Source organism: Cibotium barometz, chromosome 44, assembly GCF_041138505.1.
Source record: "Cibotium barometz isolate CiBa-2024 chromosome 44, ASM4113850v1, whole genome shotgun sequence".
NCBI lineage: Eukaryota > Viridiplantae > Streptophyta > Polypodiopsida > Cyatheales > Cibotiaceae > Cibotium > Cibotium barometz.
The window spans coordinates 19,922,765-19,946,568 of record NC_141089.1 but is presented as its reverse complement, the minus strand read 5'-3'; positions in this window follow the sequence as shown (position 1 = coordinate 19,946,568).

Sequence of the window (23,804 nt, the reverse complement as noted above, 5' to 3'; positions counted from 1 at the left end):
GGATATAAAAATCCTCTTAGTATCTACAATGTTTTCCCCTGAAACAGAGATTCAAAACAAACTTTCCAATGTGCATTTAGAATTAATTGAAAATAGGTATAAAGGACCTTAGCCTAAGGGTCTAGATTTTCAAAAAAAATTTGGATTATGGTCCAATTAAGGTTCCTATGGGGGCCAATAGGATCAATCCAAGTGTGGGGAGGAGATAAATGTAATTTATAAAAGAAAAATACCCAAAAATAAGTAAATGCCCATATAAGATGAAGAGTTGACTGAGTACAAGGCTTATTAGTAAAAAACTATTAATATTACTAAAAAAATGAGATATTTTGGATATGGGCATTTGTTAATCCAAATGGCATGACAATGAATTCATAATGCCCATGGCTGTCTTTGGGATATCTTGCTCATTAATCCTGATTTGATAATACCCTGATTTGAGATCTATCTTTGTGAAGATATGGGCTCCACTTAGCCTGTCTAGAAGCTCATCAATTCTGGGGATAGGATACTTATTCTTAACTGTCAGCTGATTGAGACCTCTGTAGTCCACACAGAGTCAGCGTTCCATATTTCTTTTTCTGAAAGAGAACTGGCGCACCCCAAGGTGAAACATTGGGTCTTAAAAACCCTTGTTCTAATAGCTGTCTAAGCTGTTCCTTGAGTTTGATGGCTTCAGGAACTGGCATTTTGTACGTGCGCAGTGCTACTAGCTGAGCTCTGGGGGTCAATTCTATCTCATGATCTACTTCCCGAATCGAAGGCATATCAGTTAATTTTTCTAGGAATAAATCATCATAATCACTTAACCATTCAAGTTCTTTAGCTTCTAACTTTGAGTCTACTGGATTCATTTTGACAACATAAATGAGATGCTTCTTTCTAAGTCCTTTTAGTAATTTAGAAGCTTTTACTAATTGCAGACTTGGGGATCCTGAAATTTCGGTTCCTTGAACTTTGCTTCCGTGAAGGTCACGAAAGAAAATGGTTCCATTATGACAGTGAATGTTAGCTTGATTTTTGTGGAGCCAATCCATTCCAAGGATCCCATCAAAAACTTCCAAAGGTATAACTCTGAACTGACAGTCAGTTAAATTCCCATCTAGATTGAACTGAATACGATCCGTCTCAAGGTGAGTAAAAAGAATCTTCCCACTGGCCAATTTAGCTTGCATAGGTTTCCCTGATTTCTGTTCTAAGACTAGCTTACGCAAGCATCCTGGGGAAATGAAAGAATGAGTACTGCCTGAATCAATCAAAAACTTAAAAGGCTTACCCTGATACTCAGCTAGAGTATGGATGACTAAGAATTGATGATTTAGCCCTTGGTTTTCAATCATTGCATAAATCTGTCCTCTTTCCTCTTCCACTACTTCTGCTATTATGACTGCTCTGGCTGCTGCAATAGTCTGAGGCAGAATTCTTTCTCTTTGGTTGCCCCAGTTCTAGGAAGGAGTTCTGAGGCTACTCTGGACAGAGGCAAATGGCTGAGCTGGAGTTCTCTTGGGATTTCCCTGATTTGGGTGAGACGGTTTGACTGATATGAAGGGATTGGTCTGTGCACTCTGGGTCCTTGACTTCCCTGTCCCCTTGACATGGCAGGAGTCGGGTAGTCTTTCAGTTGGTGGCCAAAACCCTGGCATCCAAAACATCGGTTCTCACTTCTGAGCTCGTCCCTCTAAATCCTTGAAAGAGGTGGGGCTCCTGAGAAAGTGTTCTAGGAGAAGGGTCTTCCTTCACTTCTAAATCTTCCCGCATCCTGATTCTGAATTGGGCCTTGCTGCCTCTTTGGGGGTGGAAAGTTTGAAGTACTTCTTGGGGTTTGGAATCTTTTAAAATTAGAGGGTGCAGGCTTCGGTAGGTCCTTAACTACAAAGGCTTTGGCAAAATCTTTTGCCATTCTTACTGCTTCGGCCATTGAGATAGGTTTGGCATTCTTTACTAAGGTGTCCAATGGCTCGTTCATTCCTCGAATGAACCTGGCCACCATCAGCTGCTCTTCATCCAATTGTGGAGAATATTTGAGGAGAAGGGCAAAAGCTTGATGGTACTCTTCAATTGTTCGGCTATCCTGCTTTAGTTCCAAGAACTCATTCATTTTAGTTTCAAGGAATCCCGGAGGACAAAACATCTTTCTGAGGTAAGCTTTAAGATCGGTCCACGTCTGGGTATTCCGATCGAGACGGTTAGTCTTGCAGTGATTCCTCCAAGCGACTCTGGCTGTTTCCACAATCTTTAACCTGGAGAGAGCAATCTTACTTCTCTCATTGTAGCCAGTTACATCAAAGTATTCTTCCATAGCCTCAATCCACTTTTCCACTACTTCACCTAACTGCTCCCCTTCACCCTTTTCCACTACTTCACCTAACTGCTCCCCTTCACCCTTAAAGGGACCAAGTTGGGATCTATGCAGTGCTTTTCGAACATACGGATCTAACTCTTTGTCATCGGTTAGAGGATCCGGTTGCCTTGCACGGGCCGCGTGCCTCATGACTCTGACCCTAGCCTTATCAGATCATGGCGAAGGAAATATTTTGCCTGAGTCTCTGACGCTGATTGGTACTGATATTAATACATCGTCCTCCAAAACCGACATCGCTCTACAGGATCAGGAAAGTAAAGACTCTCAAAATGACATGCGAGTCTCACTCTGCTTACTGGGGTTATAGCAGAGTTGATGAGGTGCTCGAATGCAAAGGCTATCATATCCTGACTCTGGGAGAGTTCAGGAATGCCAGATAGATTCAGGGTCCCCATCTATAAATTTTCAATTCAATTTATGAGTTTTTAATTTTTGAAGTTCATTCAATATAATATTAACAAAGCGAAAACATTATTTTCTAAATTTACTTTAAAATTTTAAGCAATTTCTGTTACTGTTACGTAAATTTACAACAACGCTCTGATACCAACTGTGGGATCCCACTACCCCCTCCGCACCCACCGAATTCCCGGTAGCTGGCAAGAGAAGCAGCTCCCTCATGCGCGGGGCGGCAGGGTTTCCCACTCGAGGCCTCGCCCTTGAATGTCTAGGCACAAGACTAAGCTGGTGGTCATTCCGAAAACCGAAACCAAGAAAATTTCCCATGCCTACATAATGTGGACAATTCCACCATTTTTATTTTCTTAATAAATTTTTCTAATGAAGTCAAGATTCTGAACTAACCTTCATCTGATAAAACCAGATAGAAGGAAAACTATTACATACTTATCTTGAAGGAATCAAAGCATTTTTCCTAATTGAATCAGGCAGAGCCATTGATCTATTCATTAGAGAAGTCTTCAAGCTTTTATTTAACTACTTGAGTTCTAAGTGTATTCCTATTAATCAATTTTATTATTAAAACTCTATTGATTCCATCCTAACCCCATCCGGCCCATGGGTTACCATCCACTGGAATTGGTAGAACCAGACAAGTACTCACCCACCCATAATTGAATGTCTTTCTTAACTTTTGCTTTAGAATATAGATACGCACACACTCCTCTTTAAACTTTAACTTATAAAACAATCCATTGACAAACAATTATTGGTTACAGATGTCATAACTCAAAATTTCCATCTAGTTCCTTGTTTCTCAAAAACAGGTATCACTCTGGACTCTCCATCGAGACCAGCTGGTTAGCAACGAGATCCAGTAACAGATTACAATAATTTTTCGTCATCATACATATATATCTTCCACGACATACACATGGGTGTCCTAAGCACCACGAGCCTGTGCATCGCCTGGTCAAAACCCTCTAGGATCCTCCTTAGGTGTCCTGGTACTTCACTCAAGGACCACTTTGTCGGCCCTTGCCCATCGTATCGGAAGCACACCATTTTTCACCATACCAAGGCTAGTCAAGACCTGGGCAGGTTTTTGCTGTGTGAGCCGTCCTTTGAACACTCCCTGCCAGCTATTGTAACCGAACTTCCATTAGAAAAACACATATACCAAATGCTCCCTCCAGCATTCTGGCGTCCTCTGCAGTCAACATTGACATCTAGAAGCTTTGATATTTCATCCAAAAGCCCCAGTTGACTTCATCTGACGACCTGATAGAATCTAGAACTTCCTCCCACGTGTCCTCCGACTTCCTCCTACCCTCGGGCTACATCAATATGATCGAGATATCAAACAAAGATTAAGACAGTCCTTTAAGAAAACAGGGTTTCTATGCAAGTTTTCATTTTTGAGTTTCTTTTGAATACAATGAGTATATCTTAAATCCATATCCCAAGACTTTCTGATCGCAAGTCTAAATTCCAAATAGAATTCCTCGAATTTTGTAACCTTAATCCTCATATCAAAATCAAAGGGTCTCAACTTAGTTTCAGATTCGGTGGGTGATTTGAGTGTATTTTCCTGAACTGATCACATCGTCTTTTCTTGAAACTGACGAAGGAGTTGGTCTTGGTCAAAGTCTGATTCTGGGTTCAAGTCTGGTAAGGTTCTTCCTAAACTACCTTAATATCCAATATGCATCTTTCTATACATAGAAATTAATTCTAATGGAAATAACACTTTTATAATAAAAATATTTCTAATATGCATTTTTCTATGCATAGAATGAAAATAACACTTTCACAAAAGCTTAAAGAAGGTCAAAATATAATTTGTGGAAAGATCTTGAATGCTTACTATAAAGAGAAGATGAAGGAGAACAGATTCTTCTTACAATTGCTTGCAAAGGATTGTGTAATTGATTTTCTTATGCAGCAAGGAAACCTTCAGATCAGTCAATGTGGGCCTTCAACTCTCTAGACTACTTTGCAGAACTCAGGTAATCTACTTGTTGCTTTGGCACCTTTTCTAAGAGCACAACCAACACAAGGTCTAGTAAAAGCTCAAGCTTTTACCCCCAAACAACAATTAATTTTTCCACACAAGATTATCAAAGAAAGCAAGATATTGGAGTTTCATCTAGGGGTAGGAATTGTTCTAAAAAAGATTTCAAAGCTCAATCACCAACTCTAAATCTTCCAGATTGGAGGATGAAGATGAGACAATGTTCCTATCACACCTGGAGAGCAGAGTTGAGCTCAGGTATTATAGCATCACAACAAATGCTATGAGGGAAAAAATGAAGCGAGAAAAAATGGTGAAGAATGATAGGATTCTTAATTTTCACATTCAAAAGATTGAGTGGTTGCCTATTGATACTTGAAAAGATTCAAGGGAGAAGAGAGCTTGAGCTCTTGCAAGCAACACACACACTCACAAAACCATAAAAGAGAACACACAAGATGAGAGGCTGAAAATCTTCTTCTTCTTCACACACAACACTCAACACACCATATACAAAGATAAGAGTACACACAATATGAAAAGGTACTCAACCAAATACATACTAGGATTCTCTATAGTGCGAACCCAACTAAATGAGCTGGCGCTATAACTACGCCAGTCTCTAGAATGGCTGTCACACAGCCTATCATCCCACTGGCCGCATATCACCATGAACTCACCAGCCATGCCAGTGGTGTAAGTGTGGGGCCTATCCCCCAGGCGGGTCATCAATGTCCACCGCCTCACTAGATGAGCTCGATATCTCAACACTCCCCCTCGAGCTCAACTCCATCTCATGTACACCAAGCGAAGCCCTGAATCTGCGAAGCTTCTCTGTACCCAATGCTTTGGTGAAGATGTCAGCGACCTGATCTTGTGTGCTGACATAAACAAGGTCAACGTCTCCTGCCAAAACCTTCTCTCTGACAAAATGGTAGTGGACCTCTATATGCTTCGTGCGAGCATGAAAAACTAGGTTCCTAGCCAACTGTTTACTGTTAATGCTGTCACAAAAAATGACAACTTGTCTATCCACCACTGATAGACCCAAATCTGCAAGTAGCTTTCTCAACCAAGCTACCTCACATGCTACCATAGCATCACCTCTGTACTCAGCCTCTATAGTACTGGATAGAGCAACCGTAGGCTGCTTCTTGTTGCTCCAAGTCATAGCAGCACTTCCCAAAGAAAATATGAATCCACTAGTAGATCTTCTATCTGAGCTTCTATCTGAGATACTACTAGCCCAATCAGCATCTGTGTATCCATATACACATATCTCTGTCCCACTTTCATAAAATAGTCCACAATGCAAAGTAGACCTCACATACCTCAGTATGCGTCTCAATGCATCCAAATGCGGCTCAATGCATCCAAATGCGGCTTCCGAGAGGAACCTGCATAAACTGACTCACCAACCCAACAACATAGCTCAAATCTGGCGTGGTGATCGTCATGTAGATCAAGCTTCCTACTATGCGCCTATACATAGTAGGATCCTCCAAAATCTCTCCTGAATCTGCACACTCAACTTGCCATTCTGATCCAATGGCACACTGAGATAGGCTGTAAGATTACTCCCTCTCCGGCTTTTGAGGTGTGCAGGTGTAAAAACCTCCCCTTCTGATCTTATAATTATTCCCCTCTCTGAAATAGAAGAAAGATCCTGTTTTACCCTGTTTTGGCCTAGAGAGAGAAAATGTCTAGAGAGAGATAATTCAAAATTGAGATATTTTTGGATATAAAAATCCTCCTAGTGTCTCAAATGGTTTCCCTTGAAACAGATATTCAAAAAAAAATTTCCAATGTGCAACTGGAATAAATTGAAATCAGGTAAAAAGGACCTTAGCCTAAGAGTCCAGATTTTCTAAAATTTTTGAATTAAGGTTCCTATGGACCAATTAGATTAATCCAAATTTAGGGAGGAGATAAATTGAAGAATAAAAGGAAATCCCCTCCCAAAAATGAGTAAATACTCACATAAGATGAAGAGTTGGCTAAGGACAAGGTTATTAGTTAAAAAAGAAGAGATATTTAGAAGAAATGATGCATTTTTGACACCTTAGTGTGTGGGGGAATTCCCCTCATGAAGGAGGTGCCTATTTCACGTGTGTGGTTGAGTTTTAAACTCACAAATAATGAGATATTTTCATTTCTCCTCTCTCCTGCTTCAACTAGATCCAAAAAGTAAGCTAAACTAACCTAAAAATGATCAAAAATTGACCAAACTGATCTGGAAAATTCTAGAATCAGTTTGCTTGGTTAGTGAAAAGATGCAGGGGGGAAGAGAGCTTGAGCTCTTGCAAGCACACACACACACTCACAAAACCCTAATAGAGAACACACAAGGTGAGAGGCTGAAAATCTTCTTCTTCACTCAACACTCAACACACCATATACAAGAATAAGAGTACACACAATATGAAAGGTACTCAACCAAATACATACACGGGTTCTCTATAGTGTGAAACCGACTAAAATGAGCTGGCGCTATAACTATGCCAGTCTCTAGAATGGCTGTCACACAGCTTGTCATCCCACTGGCCTCATATCTCCCATGATCTCACCAACCATGCCAGTGGTGTAAGTGTGGGGCCTATCCCCCAGAGGCGGGTCATCAGTGTCCATCGCCTCACTAGACGAGCTCGATATCTCAACACTCCCCCTCGAGCTCAACTCCATCTCATGTACACCAAGCGAAGCCCTGAATCTGCGAAGCTTCTCTGTACCCAATGCTTTGGTAAAGATGTTAGCTACCTGATCCTCTGTGCTGACATAAACAAGGTCAAGGTCTCCTGCCAAGACCTTCTCTCTGACAAAGTGGTAGTGGACCTCTATGTGCTTCGTACGAGCATGAAAGATTGGGTTCCTGGCCAACTGTATACTGCTAATGTTGTCACAAAAAATGACAACTTGTCTATCCACCGATAGACCCAAATCTGCAAGTAGATTTCTCAACCAAGCTACCTCACATGCTGCCATAGCAGCTCCTCTGTACTCGGCCTCTGTACTCGATAGAGCAACTGTAGGCTGCTTCTTGCTGCTCCAAGTCATAGCATCACTCCCCAAAGAAAACATGAATCCACTGGTAGATCTTCTATCTGAGATACTACCAGCCCAATCAGCATCTGTGTACCCATGTACACATATCTCTGTCCCAGTCTCATAGAATAGTCCACAATGCAAAGTAGACTTCACATACCTCAGTATGCGTCTCACTGCATCCAAATGCGGTTTCCGTGGAACCTGCATAAACTGACTCACCAACCCAACAGCATAGCTCAAATCTGGCCTGGTGATCGTCATGTAGATCAAACTTCCTACTATGCGCCTGTACATAGTAGGATCCTCCAAGATCTCTCTTGAATCTGCACTCAATTTGCCATTCTAATCCAATGGCACAAAAATAGGCTTACAGCCTGTCATACCATACTTGGACATGTCCAAGCCATACTATCTCTGCAGTAATCCAATACCATGTGGTGACCTAATCACCTCAATGCCCAAGAAGTATCTGAGCTCCCCCAGATCCTTCATCTCGAACTTCTGTCTAAACAAGATCTTTACATCAAAGATCTCTGCATCATGGTCCCCCGTAATGATCAAGTCATCTACATAGATGACAACAAGCACAACCCCTCTATCACCATGTCTCACATACATCGAGAAATCTGCATTAGCTACATGAAAGCCAATAGTGACAAGATATTCAAAAATCTTGTCGGACCATGCTCTTGGTGCTTGTTTTAAGCCATGCAAGGCTTTCTTCAACCTGCAAACATGCTCGGGGTGACCCACATCCTCATAACCAGGTGGCTGCAACATATACACCTCTTCTTGCAAATCCCCATGCAAGAATGCATTCTTTACATCCATCTGATGTAAAGACCATTGCTTTGACACAGCCACTGCTATCACAACGCTCACCGTTGCCATCTTGGCAACTGGGCTAAAAGTTTCCTCATAATCAATCCCATATGTTTGCGCATATCCTTTGGCTACCAATCTAGCGCTGTACCTGTTTATGCTTCCATCACTGTTATGTTTTACTTTGTACACCCACTTGCATCCAATGGCTTTCTTGCCTTCATGCAATTGCACTAAATCCCAAGTCTCATTTCCATATAGTGCATCCATCTCCTCATCCATAGCTTTCTCCCAACACACATTTCCAACAGCCTCATCAATGCATGTGGGCTCAACAACCTGCACAACCTTTGCCATATATGCATAGTGATGTGCCACATAACCATCATAAGTAAACCTCTGTACAAGGTTCTTCACTCTCCCAGATCTTCGCAACTTTTCATTCATGGCTTCCATAGCCTTCTTTACACCAGGTGTTCCATAGCTGGGATCCCAAGCTCCTCATCAAGGCTCATATCTGAGCCACTAGACTCTCCATCAACATGAGAATGCCCTGCAGAAATGTCAGGCATACCAAGGGGCTCAATCATTTTCTCTTTTCCTTTACGTGATGTACTAATCACATTTGCAGGACTGGTATTATGATGCAGCCTGCCACTCCATGGTCTATCAATAGACCCACTAGATGAGGACTCTCCTGGTCCACTCAAAGACTGTGATTGCTGACCTGCATTCTGTGCAACCACACTTCCACTCACATCAGCCCCAACAGCTTCTTTTTCAGCAGCATACCAGCTGCTCATCTCATCAAAGACAACATCCCTGCTTACCCTCAACTCATGTGTAGCAGGGTTATAACACCTGTATCCCTTTTGCTCAAGGGAGTATCCAATAAACACACATTTTCAGCTTTTGGATCCAGCTTAGTTCTCAGCTCATCTAGCACATGCACATATGTAATGCATCCAAAGACTTTCAGATGAGACAAATCTTATTTTTTGCCAGTAAACCTCTCCTCTGGAGTTACATCATGTATGGCTGCAGTTGGAGTCCTGTTCATAATGTATACTGCTGTAGAAACAGCCTCAGCCCAATAGCAATGCGGCATATTCTTCTCTTCCATCAATGCTCGCGCAATCTCAGCAATGTGCCTGTTTTTCCGCTCAGCAACTCCATTTTGCTGCGGAGTGTATCTGCATGTAAACTATCTCCGAATACCATTCTTCTTCAAAAATTCAGAGAACTCATTGGAGAAGTATTCTCCCCCTCCATCTGACCTTAGGCACTTGACATATTTCCCTATTTGCTTTTCAACCAAAACTCTAAAATTCTGAAAGTGAGTGAACACCTCACTCTTCTCTTTCATGAAATATACCCACACTTTCCTTGTGTGGTCATCGATGAAAGTCACATAATACCTGTAGCCTCCCATAGATATGGTCTTCGTAGGACCCCATACATCTGAATGCACAACATCTAGTGCATTTCTGCTCACATATCTGTTACATGGAAACACATGCTTTGTTTGCTTCCCAAATTGGCATGCTTCACATATTTTCTGCATACCTTCCACTTTAAATTTTGGCAGCCCTGTCACAATTCCTTTTGTCTGCATAGACTTCAATCTCTGCACATTTACATGTCCAATTCTTTTATGCCAAATGTCTGTGTCTGCAATAATTCCTGAACCATTTGCAAACATCGCAGCACTCATTTCACGCATGTCTACATTCAACGTAAACATTCTGCCCACTCTGTTGCCTTTTGCAACCAACCTGCACTTGTCTTTAAAATCTTCAACATAACATCCATCAGGGTTAAACCGAACCTGCAAACCCTGCTCAATCATCTGGCCAACTGAAACCAAATTCTTTGTTATGTTCGGTACATGAAGTACATCTGCAAGGTACTTCACTTTGCCATCCTGCATAGACAATGGCATATCTCCAACATGGGCAATTGGATGAGCAGTGTCATCCCATGTTTCCACAAAACCTGGTCTTTCCGGGTTTTTCATCTCCTTGAACCACTCCCATGACTCGTCATGTGGTTCGAAGCGCCTGAATCCACATACCATACATTATCTTTTTGTGCTGCATCAACATTTTCAGACATGGCATTCACGACATGCTGCATAACAAACAACCTTTCATTATCCTCATTATTTCTGCTTGAGGATGCATAGTTGTTTTGCTGCACTTTCCCATTTTGCATGTCAGCCTGCTTCTTATAACATTCTGCCTGCACATGTCCAGGCTTACCACAATAATAGCATTCACGTGCATCATTATATTGCCTTTGCCAATTTCCACGGCCTCTTTGACTCCCCCTGCCTCTGAATTTGCCTCTTGCACCTGTGTGTTGTTGTTGTTGTTAATTCTGGGACTGTTGTTGTTGTTGCTGCTGCTGCTGGCCATAATTCTGATTACCTGTTCGGCCACCTCCTTGACCGCGTCCACGGCCTCCTCTACCTCGTCCTCTTCCTAAACTCGTGTAGAAGGCCTGTTGCTCTGAACTGTTTTTGCTTTGTGAAGACTGTTGGTCTTCACCCAAGTTCTTCTCTTCGATAATCAGCATAGACACCAAATCTGTAAAGTTGGGAATGTTTTCCCGAGTCTGAATAGACATCTTGAACGCCTTGTATTGTGGCCCAAGACCACGTAGACAGACTTCCACCTTGTCATCATCATCTACTGACACACCAATAGATGCAAGGGATTCCACAATACCCTTTATCTTCAACGCATAGTCATTCACAGACATGCTCTTTTTCTCCACAGTATGAAGTTCATTCTTCAACTGTATCTTACGTGCCTTGGTATTTGTTTCATAGAGCTTTACCAAGGTGTCCCACGCCTCCTTGGGGGACTTGGCATCCTGAATGTGCCCAATCATGGTGTCTTGTATACTAATGGATAGCCAATACATAACCTTCCTGGCTCCTTGGTTCCAGTCTTTAAACTCTTTCACATCTGCAGCAGTCGGATGGATTTATATCCGGTATCTCCGGTGCCTCTTCATGCTCACCTTCTATGTAGTCCCAATAGCCTTTTCCCATCAGGAAATTCGTCAACCTGAACCTCCAAGCATGGAAGTTATTCTTATCAAGCTTCTCAGCCACAATCTGAGTTATCCCATCATTTGACATCTTGCCAAACACACAATTTTACCAGAAACTGCACTCTGGTTTTTCTGCACAAACTGCTGGATTTTCTGCACAATGGTACTGTAGTACTCTCAAATGTCACAACCAGTGACTTCAATGTGCATACATACACCCAATGGCAATTGTAGACCTCTTTGTAGCACCCACAGTGTCTGCACAGTCAATCTGTCTTCCTGCAATTCTTAAAACAGAGTTCTGCAGAGAATCGATGACTTACCCGCAGTGCTCAAAATCGCCTGCTTTCTGAAAAACGGAGGTCCAGACGCGCCCGAAACGCTTTTTCGACCCAGAAAATGGGGTCCGATAAGACAATATAGTTGCCCTATAGCTTTACTCCCACGAAGAAAGCTCTTCAATCAGAGATCGTTGCCGGTGCCTCCCGTAGAGCTCCCGACAAGGGTGTAGTCACCAACACAAATAGGGAAGAGTAGTTGAAGCTCTTACCCTCGTACCGCTTCCTATGGTTCTCTTGCTTGCAGCTCAGCCCTTAGCATGAACCAGGCTCTGATACCATGAAAAGATGCAGGGGGGAAGAGAGCTTGAGCTCTTGCAAGCACACACACACACTCACAAAACCCTAATAGAGAACACACAAGGTGAGAGGCTGAAAATCTTCTTCTTCACTCAACACTCAACACACCATATACAAGAATAAGAGTACACACAATATGAAAGGTACTCAACCAAATACATACACGGGTTCTCTATAGTGTGAACCCGACTAAAATGAGCTGGCGCTATAACTATGCCAGTCTCTAGAATGGCTGTCACACAGCCTGTCATCCCACTGGCCGCATATCTCCCATGATCTCACCAACCATGCCAGTGGTGTAAGTGTGGGGCCTATCCCCCAGGCGGGTCATCAGTGTCCACCGCCTCACTAGACGAGCTTGATATCTCAACAGTTAGAGGCTCACTTTTTCCTATAAATGAAGCCTCCCCCTTTGTAATTTGTTAATAGTGTTTTATGCATTGTTACTCTACTCCTCCCCAAAGCCAAAAACAGTGAATTTATTGATAATTCATTAGTTTTTGACCATTTCCTCTTCAAAAGAATTGGTGGCCACTCTTGTTGCAAACAAGAGTAGATCCCTCAAACCATCAAGCCAAAGGAAAGCTCACAAAACTTCATGTAAGCTAGAAATTTCACTCTTTCTTTATTCCATTTAATAGTTTTCTAATTTTTGTTTTCTTTAAAATGAAAAATGATGCTATGCCTTCTTGTTGGAAAGGCTTTCCCCCTCTCTTCGTTCTTGAATTCAGCCTTTCTTTATCCTAGATGTGTAATCAAATTGTTAGAATTAAACTTTTCATATTGTTTCTCTTTAAAAAGTGGAATTTGATTAGTTTAGAATGTTTTAAACCATTTTGGATAATTTCTAAGTAACTTGAGAATGAAAAAATTTAAAAAAATGGTCAACCTTTATGGCAAAATTTTCTTGAATTTTGTAAAATAAGTTTTATCTTTTATTATTCAAAAAGAGTAATCCCCACTGCTTGTGTATTCTAAAAGTGTTATTTTTATTCTATGCATAAAAAATGCATATTAGAAATATTTTTATAATAAAAGTGTCATTTTCATTAGAATTAATTTCTATGCATAGAAAGATGCATATTGGGAATATTTTGATTATAAAAGTGCTACTTTCATCAAAATTTATTTATGTGATGATGATTTTATGCATAGAAAGATGCATAAAGAAATTTATTTTTATTTCAAAAGAGTTATTTATTTTTATTTCAAAAGAGTTATTCTCATCAATTTTGATTTTATGCATAGAAAGATGCATAAAGAAATTTATTTTTATTTCAAAATATTTACTCCTTAAAATTAAATTTATGCATAAATAGATGCATAAACGGATTTTTATAAAAGTGTTATTTCCCACTGAAGTTGTCTTATGCATAAAGAATCTTTATATCAAAAATAAGAATTCTCTTACATTCTATAAATATATGTGATAAGATGTGATATGAATCAGATAGATGAGAATGTATAGAGGATGGATGTGATGAGAATAGAAGTGATGAGAATGAAAGGTAAATAGATGTGATGATATGTGATGCGAATCAGATAGATGGGAATGAATGGATGGATGGATGTGATGAGAATAGAAGTGATGAGAATGAGAGGTAAATAGATGTGATGAGAATAGAAGTGATGAGAATGAGAGGTAAATAGATGTGATAAGATGTGATATGAATTAGATAGATGATAATGAATAGAGGATGGATGTGATGAGAATCGAAGTGATGAGAATGAGAGGTAAATAGATAGATGGGAATGAATGGATGGATGGATGTGATGAGAATCGAAGTGATGAGAATGAGAGGTAAATAGATGTAATGATATGTGATGCGAAATAGATAGATGGGAATGAATGGATGGATGGATGTGATGAGAATAGAAGTGATGAGAATGAGAGGTAAATAGATGTGATATGAATCAGATAGATGAGAATGAATAGAGGATGGATGTGATGATAATAGAAGTGATGAGAATGAAAGGTAAATAGATGTGATGATATGTGATGTGAATCAAATAAATGTGAATGAATAGATGAGATGTGATGTCATGTGAATCAAGATGTAAATGAATGATATAGGATGTGAATGAATGTGATAACATGTGAATCGGGATGTGAATGAATAATAAGGGACGTGAATGAATGTGTTAGCATGTGAATCGAGATGTGAATGAATGAGATGTGATGTGAAATGGATGTGATAAGATGCGATGTAAACTGGATAGATGTTAATGTATGTGAAGTGATGAGATGTATGGGTAGATGCAAGTAGATGTGATCTTATGAGGATAAATGAGAAAATAAGTAATGAGATAGAAAAAGATGTGATTAGATGAGAATGGGAATACTTATGAAATGAATGTGGATTGATGTGGATTGATGTGTGGGTAATGTGGATTGATGAGGATGGATGTATGGAAGATGTGGATGGATGATGTGGATTGATGAGGATGGATGTATGGAAGATGTGGATGGATGATATGGATTGATGTGTGATATTTAATCCATAAGGAATATTGACCACAATGAAGATGTATTCTTTTCTAGGAATAATATCAACAAGATTTGAGACTTCACCAGTAATAACCTTGTAAAAGAAAGAATTTGAAGGCTCAGCAAGATGAAAAAACTCTTGTAGCTATTCTTCAATTGGTGGAGTAATAATTCTAAGCAGCAAGTGCTCTTTCTCATGTCTAGCATGATTCAAATGTACAATGAATTGTTGAGGACAATCACTATCCTATAGGGCTTGATCTCTTCTTTTGTTTGGTAGTGATTGAGAGGGGTTTCTGTCGTTAAAGAAATAAACAAATGTTTCAAACTATAATAGCCAACTTTAATGCAAATAACATTTAGAAATTATTAGACACAAGAACCTAGCACAAACCAAAACATGCATTAAGAGAACCAACAAAGAGAAAGTTTACTCATCCTTTGTAGTGGATGGATATAAAACATCCATTTTGAAACATAAAGGATGTTATACATCCCTTTTAAAAGAAACTAGATGTTCGACATATATTTTGAAATAAAATGGACATCGAATATCCATTTTGTGCCAATTCGGATGTTGAGCATCCATTTTAACACAAAATGGATGTTAAATATCTAGATAGTGCCAAAATGGATGTTTAATATCCACCTTCATGCATATGTAAATATTAATAATGCATCTCTACTCACCAACATATCATAATTTGCATTTATACATAAATGTAATCAAATATTGGTGGTTAAAAATTAAAAATAACTAGCCATAGCAAAGCAATTTAAAAAGATAGAAAATTTCTAAAAACATGGGATAAAATTACTATTATCTAAAAAATATTAAACATACCCAATCTTAATTTTTACAGGCTCAAATCCAATATCGATCACATGCCAGGGTTTCATTTTAAGAGCTACTTTGAGATGATGATAGTTGGATATTATGACGAGATAGAGAAAAAACGTGTTAAGGCTCATGTTTTTGAAATAAATGTCTCTAAACAATGAGGATAATGAAAGGTTGTTTGTTATGCAGCATGTCGTTAATGCCATGTCTGAAAATGTTGAAGCAGCACATAAAGATGATGTATGGTACGTTGATTCAGGTGCTTCGAACCACATGACAAGTCATGGGGAGTGGTTCAAGGAGATGAAAAACCTTGAAAGACCAGGTTTTGTGGAAACAGGGGATGACATTGCTCATCCAATTGCCCATAATGGAGATGTGCCATTATCTATGCAGGATGGCAAAGTGAAGTACCTTGTAGATGTACTTCATGTTCCGAACATAACAAAGAATCTGGTTTCAGTTGGCTAGATGATTGAGCAAGGTTTGCAGGTTTGGTTTAACTCCAATGAATGTTATGTTGAAGACTTTAAAGACAAGTGCAGGTTGGTTGTAAAAGGCAATAGAGTGGGCAGAATGTTTACATTGAATGTAAACATGCCTGAAGTGAGTGCTGCGATGTTTGCAAATGGTCCAGAAATTGTTGCAGACATAGACATTTGGCATAAAAGAATTGGACATGTGAATGTGTAGAATGCAGACTAAAGGAATTGTGACAAGGCTGCCAAAGTTTAAAGTTGAAGGTATGCAGAAAATATGTGAAGCATGCCAATTTGGAAAACAAACAAAGCATGTATTTCCACGTGACAGAAATGTGAGCAGAAATGCACTAGAAATTGTGCATTCATATGTATGGGGTCCTACGAAGACCATGTCTATGGGAGGCTACAGGTATTATGTGACATTTATTGATGTTCACACAAGGAAAGTGTGGGTATACTTCATGAAGGAGAAGAGTGAGGTGTTCACTCATTTTCAGAATTTCAGAGTTATGGTTGAAAAGGAAACATGGAAACATATAAAGTGCCTAAGGTCAGATGGAGGGGGAGAGTACTTCTCCAATGAGTTCTCTGAATTTTTGAAGAAGAATGGTATTCAGAGACAGTTTACATGTAGATACACTCCGCAGCAAAATGGAGTTTCTGAGCGAAAAAATAGGCACATTGCTGAGATTGCACAAGCATTGATGGGAGAGAAGAATATGCCGCATAGCTATTGGGCTAAGGCTGATTTTATAGCAGTTTACATCATGAATAGGACTCCAACTGCAGTCATACATGATGTAACTCCAGAGGAGAGGTTTACTGGCAGAAAACCTGATTTGTCTCATGTGAAAGTCTTTGGATGCATTGCATATGTGCATGTGCCAGATGAGCTAAGAACTAAGCTAGATCCAAAAGCTAAAAAATGTGTGTTTATTGGGTATTCCCTTGAGCAAAAGGGATACAGGTGTTATAACCCTACTACACGTGAGTTGAGGGTAAGCAGGGATGTTGTTTTTGATGAGATGAGCAGCTGGTATGCTACTAGAAAAGAAGCTGTTTTTGGGATTGATGTGAGTGAAAATGTGGTTGCACAAAATGCAAGACAGCAAACAATCACAGTCTTTGAGTGGACCAGGAGAGTCCTCATCTAGTGATTCAGTTGATAGACCATGGAGTGGCAGGCTACATCATAATACTAGTCCTGCAAATATGATTAGTACATCACATAAAGGCAAAGAGAAAGTGGTTGAGTCCCTTAGTATGCCTGGCATTTCTGCAAGGCATTCTCATGTTGATGGAGAGTCTAATGGCTCGGAGATGAGCCTTGATAAGGATCTTGGGATACCAGCTATGAGAACACCTGGTGTAAAGAAGGCTATGGAAGCCATGAATGCAAAGCTGCGAAGATCTGGGAGAGTGAAGAATCCTATGCAGAGGTTTACCTATGATGGTTGTGTGGCACATCACTATGCATACATGGCAAAAGTTGTACAGGTTGTAGAGCCCACATGCATTGATGAGGCTATTGGAAATGTGTGTTGGGAGAAAGCTATGGATGAGGAGATGGATGCACTATATGGAAATGAGACTTGGGATTTAGTGCAATTGCCTAAAGGCAAGAAAGCCATTGGATGCAAGTGGGTGTACAAAGTAAAACATAGCAGTGATGGAAGCATAAGCAGGTACAAGGCTAGATTGGTAGCCAAAAGATATGCGCAGACATATGGCATTGATTATGAGGAAACTTTCAGCCGTGTTGCCAAGATGGCAATAGTGAGAGTTGTGATAGCAGTGGTTGCGTCAAAGCAATGGTCTTTACATCAGATGGATGTAAAGAATGCATTCTTGCATGGGGATTTGCAGGAAGAGGTGTATATGCTGCAACCAGGTTGTGAGGATGTGAGTCACCGCGAGCATGAAATTAAATTCAATGAAAATAAGACTTTTATAATAAAAATTTCCATTATGCATCTTTCTATGCATAGAAATTAAATTCAATGAAAATAACACTTTTATAATAAAAAATTTCCAATATGCATCTTTCTATGCATAGAAATTAAATTCAATGAAAACAGCACTTTCATAATAAAATTTTCCATTATGCAACTTTCTATGCATAGAAATTAATTTTAATAATTAATATCAGTGATATCCATGCATATTCATAGGTGAATATGTACATGGAGTAAATTAGAATATTTCTTTTAGAATGCACAAACGGTGGAAATTACTCTTTTAAAATAACATAAAAATAAACTTTTTTTTCCGCAAAATTCAAGAAAATTTTACCATAACCTCCTTTGTATGTCTGACCATTTCTCAATTTTTAACATTCTATTTTCAATTTAAATTAACCCCAATTAGATATAAAGGACTCTAATCTACACAATTTTCAATTTCCAAGAGAGTAAACATAAGAAAAGTTTAATCACTCTATTTGTTAATCATTCTAGGATTAATCACTCTATTTGTTAATCATTCTAGGATAAAGAAAGGCTGAATTATAAAGAAGAGAAGGGAATGGCCTTTTCATCAAGGCATAGCATTAGAATTTACTTTAATCAGCTATAAAAAAATAAGAAAAGCAGAAAACCATATATTTTAAATTAAAAAGTAGAAATTTTAGCTTACATGGAGTTTATAAGCTTTCCTTTGGCTTGAGGGATTGAGGGTTCAACTCTTATTTGGATCAAGAGTGGCCACCAATTTCTTTGGAGAGGATTAAGTAAAAAACAATTGAATTATCAAGAAAATTCAATTGGCTCTGGGTAGGAGTAGAGTAACAGTGTATAAACACTATTAAGCTTTTACAAAGGGGGAGGCTTCTATTTATAGGAAAAAGTGAGCCTCAAACCAAGCAAACTAATTCTAGAATTTTCCAGATGAGTTTGGTCAATTTTTGACCATTTTTGGGTCAGTTCAACTTACTTTTTGGAACTAGACTTGAATTAGGAGAGAGGAGAGATAAAATATCTCATTTTATTGATTTAAAATGGGGAGTAATGATGAGAAAAAATGCACCTCCTTCATGAGGGGGAATCCCCACTCTGAGGTGTCAAAAATTTATTTTTTTAATGTTTCCTTTAGTCCTTAGTCCACTCTTCATCTTATATGAGCATTTACTCATTTTTGGGGGGTTTTTCTTTATTTCTTCAATTTATCTCCTCCCTACATTTGGATTAATCTTATTGGTCCCTCAGAACCTTAATCCAAAATTTTCAAAAAACCTGGACCCTTAGGCTAAGGTCTTTTGTGCAGATTATAATTTATTTCTAATACACCTTAGGAATTTCTTTTTAAACTTCTGTTTCAGGGAAATTTATTTTAATAAGAAAGAATATTTTTCTATCCAAAGATATCTAAAAATTGAATTATCTCTCTCTAGAATATTTTCTCTCTCTAGGCCAAAATAGGTAGAAACAAGATCTTTTATTATTTTGAAAAGGGGATTGATTACAGGGAAAGAAACTAGACATCTTGAGGTGCTGGGGAGGAATTTTACATTCTCTCCCACTTGAAAAACGTGAGATATCCTCATCTCGCAAACTGGGCTGCATCAGTTCGGCTTCTTTCTCCCAGGTGGCGTCTTCAAAAGAATAGAACTTCCATTTGACTAATAATTCTCTAAGAATTTTGTTCCTGAGAACCTTCTCTCGAACATCAAGGATTTTTTTAGGTTGGAGTTCCATCAACCCTTGGGTTGAAGAAGTTAAGAGTTCTTCATTAAGCATATGATTTGGGCTCGGTACATACTTCTTAAGTAGGCTGACATGAAATACATTATGTACTTTGAGATGAGGAGGCAGAAGAAGTTCATAGGCTAAGTCACCTACTTTATTTGTAATTAGATATGGCCCACGGTATGTGGGGGGTAACTTCTTGTACTTCCCAAGAGATAGAGAACTTCTTTTGGAGCGTACTCCAATGAAGACCATATCTGCTTCTTCTAATTTTCTGTTTGACCTCTTCTTATCTGCATACTGCTTCTGTCTATCCTGAGCAGCTTTTATATCCTTGCGGATTGACTGCATCTGCTAATCCATGTCGTCAAGCATCTGTCTGGACATCTTGACCCTAATCAATGGGTCGGACCATGTTAATGGTGTTAGGCAGTCTTGTCCATACAGAGCTTTGAAAGGGCTCATTCCGATACTTCGGTGATAAGAGGCTTTGTAGGCGAACTTGACTAGGTGCAGATAGCTTAGCTTTATTTAATTGAAATCTTAATATTTTTGCAAACTGTAATTTTTTTGTCTAGTGATCTAGTGTGAAAAGGCCAAACTTTAAATTTTAACTATAAATAGCTAAAGGTGCCTTCTTTCTCATTTTCATGCAATAGAAACCAAGCACGAGCTCACACTATCTCTTTGCATTCACATGGCTACCCACTTTGACAACTTCTGTGAGTTCTTCTCCACCACCCCGTGGGTGGGCAAGAGTGAGCTCTTTGTCATGTTCTCTCGTGAAGTTGACTTTGAAAAGTCGCTCGCCCTCGTGAAGACATTGAGCAAGAGGTAATAATCGACCTTTTACAACATAGAAACATTTGTAATTATGTATAGGAAAATATTTTGATTTTTCCTTTGATTGCAGAGGGTGGTTGAAATTGACGCATTTTTTGCTGGGAGAGGCGGCGGCACAGCAGAGACCAGGCCAAGGTCCATGGACATGATGCTGCATTGGTGAGCTATCTTGGTCAACTTCCTGTGGATGGCATCGCCATTATCCACAGGGACACCCCTCAATCTGCCTTCACTCTCTTCTTTTTGTTGAAAGCCCTCTCTAAGGTGCTCTGTGTAGCCTCTATGGCACAGAGCACCAAATGTATAGTTCTGATTAAAAAATCCCTTGCCTTTGATGTTTTTGGTTCTGGATTTAGGGGTAAGCTTCTTGCTCTCGTATAGGCACTCCTTGAGCACACTCTGCCCACCAATAATAAGAGAAGGAAGCTCAATATTGTAAGAAAGCTTTTTTAAAGATGATGTATCACTTCTTATTATGAATACAATACAATTTTTGCAAACTTATTTTCATCAACTTATCATTGTTTTTTCTAGTTTGTACCATCAATGTTTTTGTGAATGCATCAGAAATGACCCTGGGAGCCTGGGGGGAGTAGTGCCAGAACAGTGCGAATTTTGAGCCTGCACCACTGCTGTAGAGCCCAAATTTGCACTGTTTTGGCACAGCTTCCCCAACCCTTCATGAGCAATTTTGATGCATTGGATGACAAATAATGTATTTTTAAACATGATTAAAGATATTTTTATCTTGTAAATTACTATTTCTCATAATCAATGTACTCAACTTGATTATAAATGCATCAAAAATGATTCTGAGTGGCTGGGGGAGCAGTGCCAGAACAGTGCGAATTTTGAGCTACTGTAGAGCCCAAATTTGCACTGTTCTGGCATAGCTTCCCCAGCCCTCTAGGAGAAATTCTGATACAGTAGATGACAAATAATGTATTTTTATACATGATTAAAGGTATTTTTATTTTGTAAATTACTGTTTTTATAATTAATGTACTCAACTTCATTATAAATGCATCAGAAATGATCCTGAGTGGCTGGGAGAGCAGTGGCTGGGGGAGCAATGCCAGAACAGTGCGAATTAATGTACTCAACTTCATTATAAATGCATTAGAAATGATCCTAAGTGGCTGGGGGAGTAGTGCCATTAATGTAAACTTCATTATAAATGCATCAGAAATGATCCTGAGTGGCTGGGAGAGCAGTGGCTGGGGGAGCAGTGCCAGAACAGTGTGAATTTTGAGGCTGCATCGTTGCTGCATAGCCTACATTCGCACTGTTCTGGCATAGCTTCCCCAGTCCTCCAGGAGGCATTCTGATGCATTGGATGACAAACAATGTAATTTTACACATGATTAAAGCTGTTTTTATCTTATAATCTATTGTTTCTTTAGTGTACTCAACTTTATTATAAATGCATCAGAAATGATCCTGAGTGGTTGGGGGAGCAGTGCCAGAACAGTGCAAATTTTGAGCCTGCACCACCCGCCCCGCCGCTGCTGCTGCTCTGCAGAGGCTAAATTCGCACTGTTCTGGCATAGCTTCCCCAATCCTCCAAGAGCAATTGGATGACAAACAATGTAATTTTACACATGATTAAAGCTATTTTTATCTTATAAACTATTATTTCTCACAATTAGTATACTCAACTTCATTATAAATGCATCAGAAATGATCCTGAGTGGCTGGGGAAGCAATGCCAAAACAGTGCGAATTTTGTGCCTACACTGTCGCTGTAGAGCCTAAATTTGCACTGTTCTGGCATAGCTTCCCTAGTCCTCATGCATTAGATGATAAACACTATATTTTTACACATGATTAAAGGTGTTTTTATCTTATAAACTACTATTTCTCACAATTAGTGTGCTCAACATCATTATATATGCATCAGAAATGATCCTAAGTGGCTAGGGAAGCAATGCCAAAACAGTGCGAATTTTGAGCCTACACCGCCGTTGCCAGAGGCTAAATTCACACTGTTCTGGCATAGCTTCCCCAGTCCTCTAGGAGCAATTCTGATGCATTGGATGATAAACACTATATTTTTACACATGATTAAAGGTGTTTTTATCTTATAAACTACTATTTCTCGCAATTAGTATGCTCAGCTTCATTATAAATGCATCAGAAATGATCCTGAGTTGTTGGGGGAGCAATGCCAGAACAGTGCAAATTTTGAGCCTGCACCACCGTTGCAGAGGCTGAATTCCCACTGTTCTGGCATAGCTTCCCCAGTCCTCCAAGAGCAATTCTGATGCATTGGATGATAAACACTATATTTTTACACATGATTAAAGGTGTTTTTATCTTATAAACTACTATTTCTCACAATTAGTGTGCTCAACTTCATTATAAATGCATCAGAAATGATCCTGAGTTGCTGGGGGAGCAGTGCCAGAACAGTGCAAATTTTGAGCCTGCACCACCGTTGGAGAGGCTAAATTCACACTGTTCTGGCATAGCTTACCCAGTCCTCCAAGAGCAATTCTGATGCATTGGATGATAAACACTATATTTTTACACATCATTAAAGGTGTTTTTATCTTATAAACTACTGTTTCTCATAATTAGTGTGCTCAACTTCATTATAAATGCATCAGAAATGATCCTGAGTGGCTGGGGGAGCAGTGCCAGAATAGTGCAAATTTTGAGCCTGCATCGCCGTTGCAGAGGCCAAATTCGCACTATTTTGGCACAGCTTCCTCAGACCTCCAGGAGCATTTCTGATGCCCTGGGTGTTGGCACATGATAGACACTCCATGTTAAACAAACATGATGACACCAAGACATTGTAAGAGAAACTTAAACTTTTAATCATCAAAAGTGTAAGAAATTACGAAACAACAGAAGCCAAGATCTTTGTAGACAAGAGAAAACACAGAGATATGGAGAATCAAAAATTTCTGATTACTGTATGCAATTACAATAGACTGCTTCCCAGCCATGTGCTTCGGTGAAGAAGCTTTGATAGCTGACTGGAAGAAGTGAGAGCGAAGGGTGTATGCAAAAAGCGTGGGTGAAGAGTGATTTTTAGTGAGAAGACCGTCTCACTAAATAGAGCTTTGCGTGCATGATTTTTCATCATGCAATCATAAATGACCACCGAATCTATATTCCG